Source organism: Triticum aestivum, chromosome 6B, assembly GCF_018294505.1.
Source record: "Triticum aestivum cultivar Chinese Spring chromosome 6B, IWGSC CS RefSeq v2.1, whole genome shotgun sequence".
In the NCBI taxonomy this organism is placed as follows: domain Eukaryota; kingdom Viridiplantae; phylum Streptophyta; class Magnoliopsida; order Poales; family Poaceae; genus Triticum; species Triticum aestivum.
In genome coordinates, this window is record NC_057810.1 from 504,006,901 (window position 1) to 504,011,008 (window position 4,108).

The following is a 4,108-nucleotide window of genomic DNA, read 5'->3' on the forward strand; positions in this document are numbered from 1 at the left end:
AATTAGGCTGGTCATAGTGGGAGTAACATAGGTAGTAACATAGATGCCACATAAGCAAAAATGATGATGTGGCAAGTAGTTAATGAGGAGAGAGGCAAATAGAGTAACATAATATGTTACCATCACATAGCGGTTTCCAATGCATAATGAGTCTACAAAGTAATAAATGAAGGCAACTATGTTACCACACCTATGACACTACCCACTATGAAGGTAGTAACATAGACTAGTAACATATGTATGTTACTAATCTAAGTTACTCCCCACTATAACCAGCCTTAACATGTGCGGTTACAGTTTGACAGCCATGGCCAGCGACAAGCGAGCTCCTGTTGCCAGTATAGCGCGGTGGGTAGCGCGTCCATGGCCGAGCCATGCTGCCAGTCCGTTTCAATCAAGCGTGGAAAGCTACGCCGCTACTACGGAGTACGTTTAGGTTGGTCGTAATGATAGTATCATACTACCTCCGTTCGGGTTTATAGGTTCCCATTGTATTTCGTGCTAAATTTTGACCATAGATAAAACTAATAAAATGTTCACGCATGTCATCAAACATTATATTTTTGAAAACTATGTTCAAATACGAATCCAATGAGATAAATTTTTTTGACATGCATTAACATTTTGTTAGTTAAATCTTTAGTTAAAATTTGGCACAAACTACAAAGGGGACCTATAAACCAGGACAGGACGGAGGTAGTAGTTAGTATCATGCATGCCAACCAGACAATTTTGACGAGGTGTCATAGCATTAAATGAAGAAAAAAAGAGTGGAGTATCATAATAAATGCTATGCTACTTTGTGTCATGCATGACAATAAATAAAGTATTACATGATACTACTATATGATACTATGCATTACGGAGGTAGTATCATACACTACTAGTACCATATGCATGATACTAGTATATGATACTCTCCATTACAACCAGCGATCAACGAACAAACGAACGGAGCAACGGCAATGCATGCCTAGCTGATGCCAACGTGAAGGGCCTTTAATGGAACCGAAGAGCCCGAAAGCTCCTTGATCGATGTCTACATGCATAGCACACGCATCATGTATAGTAGCAGATTGTACTGGCTTAGCTAAATGGATCGGCACCGTTGGCTAGGATCCGAGCACAAAAGCGACGTGGCCGGTTACGTGCCACGCCGGCAGCACCTTCTTAATTAAATGGACAGCCACGCTTTACATCCCGTGTGGCTCGTGGTTTGTTTTAAGGGTTAATTATCCTTTTGCTCTCAATGGTATCCATGTGCTCAGTTTTTCTCTCAGATGCGAATTGTGCTCAGTTTTGCCCCTAGTCCGTGCGCACCGACTCGTTCCGTGAACTCTGCCGTCTCCGTCAGGTCAACCTTTTGACTCGGCCCTTACAGGTGGGACCAGGCGGCAGAAACGGCCAATTTTATTCAGACCGTTGCACGCGTGGTTTGTGGGACCCAGCAAAGAGCCGTTGAGTAGAGAGCCGTTGGCGAGTGTGCTATATAAGCGGGCGACAGCGGCGGTGACCACGGCAACAGAGAGCACGGCGGTGACCACGGCGAGAGAGAGAGCACGGCGGCGGGAAGCTAGCTGTGGAGGGTGCGGCGGTGGGAAGCTAGCAGTGGAGGGCGCGGCGGCATTGAGATCCCCTTCGGCTCCGAGCTCCATGTCTTCCTCAAGCTCCTGCGCCACCTCGCGGATGCAGAGCCGGGCGCGTGTGGACATGCATGTCTTCGTCTGTCCGCGGTGCCGGGCGGGCGTTGATCGAAGGGTTTCTCAGACACCGAGGAACCAAAATCGTCCGTTCTACGTGTGCAGCGAGAATGGGGTAAGAATCGGGGCAATTGCACCATTTTCGTCGTCGGGATGTTTGAGCAATGGGTTGATCTGTTTAGTGTTCATGCAGGTGACATGCTTCTTTCTTTGGGTCGATGCTCTGGCCAAGACTCTGATGAATGAACTGCAAGAAGAGCATGAAGAATGGTTGCGCATGCTGCCACGAACGGCAGTGGCCACACCACGAGCTCCGGAAGAAGAGATGGATGGCGAAGCACGCACTGACAGAGAGCTAGCTATTGAGCTTAGGATGTTGAAGAAGAAGGTTAGGAAGCTTGAAGATCAAGCACTACCAATACCCATTTGCAAATACTTTTGGGCATTTGTAGGTATGGTAATCGCACTGGTTGTAATGTTGAAAATGTATGGAAAGGCATGAAAGGCTGCAAGATAATTTTCATGTGAGGCTGCAAGATAATCTTGAAATTGTTTGAGAAATTCACCTAGTTTAAATGTTGGTTAAAGTTATTTAAATGTTGAAACAAAAAGAGAAGAAGTGACCAACATTTAAATATGTTGGAAAAAAAGAGAAGAAATTAGGAATTCAGAAACTTTTGATCAATGAAATGCAGCTCTCTGCTCTGCCTTTCTGTCCAAAAAAAAGGTTGCTCTTGGGCCAAATTCAGAGCGTAGAGCCAAGTGCAGGCTAGACTAATGGGCCAACTGCATCCAATTAGGCCCATTCAGGGGTTTTCTTGCGTATTTTTTTGTTTTCTATTCTGATTTAATTTAGGCAATAAATCATAATGCTGAAACTTTTTGTGGAAGCTAATTGAATTATTCCGGAGCCAAACAATTAAGGTTAGAAATTTTTTGGAGCCGTTAATTAATCCAATTCAAATACACCGTGATTTAAATCAAAGACCAAAATGTCATGGAAAATGTGCCTCAGCTCTGGTAGAGGTTTACGCCAGGTGCCAAAATAAATGAACATTTTTTAAGGGCATTACATTGAGGAAAACATAATATGTATAAAAAATGAAGGGTGGAAAATGCACAAAAAATTGGTGCGGCTGGGGACTCGAACCCAGGACCACGTGGGTTTGTGGTGTTTAGGGCTGTGCTGGTAACCGCTAGGACAGATGGCAAGACTCTGACATGGGTAGGGAAGGAAGGTATACATAGTGAGACTGTAAATTTTTTTAAAAAAAAATAGTGAGACCGTGAATGTTTGCACACGCGTGAGAGTGGTTTTCCTTTGTTTTGCACTTAAATTTTGGAGGGTTGGAAGGTTGAAAATGTATGTTGCACTACCACATGATTTTGGTCAGAGTGGCACTTGGTTTAGGGTTAGAGTGGCACTTGGTTTAGGATTTAAAGGGAATAAATTTACATGTTAGTTCATGACTTTTTGTTTGAATGAAACAGAGGGCTTCTCACCCCCTACGATTTTCATTAATGAAAACCACAAGTTCTTGAACTTCATGACTTGTTTAGGAAAGAAATGATAAGTTTGGGCACGGACATTTTTTAACACACATAATGAGATAAAACACACCGTACCATTACAATAACTTAGATAAGTTCACGGACAGTTCATGGACACATGACGAAACATGACACGACACGACATGACATAGAAAAGCAACAAAATAAAAAACCAAACATGACGAGCTTGACTCCGGGCTTGAACATCTTCATCTTGACCTCCTTCTTCCATCTTGGCCGCGCGCGCCCCTTCAACACCATCTTCATCTTCACACCTTCTCCTCGTCGTCGTAGGGAAGGGAGTGCATCTGGCCTGGAGCGGGGAAGATGCGCTCGTAGTTGGTGTAGATGTTGCAGATGGTGAAGAAGATGGCCTCGCAGCCGCACCAAAAGACTTGGCTGAGGAGCTCGCGCGCGTCAAATGATTTGGTGAAGGTGACCGTGAGCAGTAGGAGGATGCCGCCGCGGTCACGAACCTCGTTGAGGGTGAACATCCTTGGCGAGCCCCGTGGGAGGTGGGCATAGCCGGCTCTGAGAAAGGCGCGGGTGAGTTCGACGGAACCCCTCCACCTTGAAATAGCCCACACACGGAGCTCCCTCTCCACGAGCACGCCCGGTGGGTACCGCAGCTCCGGCACCACAGGCGGACGGCGGAAGGTCGGCCCGTTGAACTGCATCTTCTTCACTTGGTCTCGCTTGGGGAGGGCTTGGTCGCTTGGGTGTTTGAAGTTGGAGAGGATCGGATCTGGCTTGTGGGTGGGAGAGGAAGAGAGGCACCCCATTTATAGGCCTGTGGGTGGGAGAGGAAGAAAGAAAGGATGAGAACGGTGTGTGCGTGAATCCGGACGCGTGTGTAT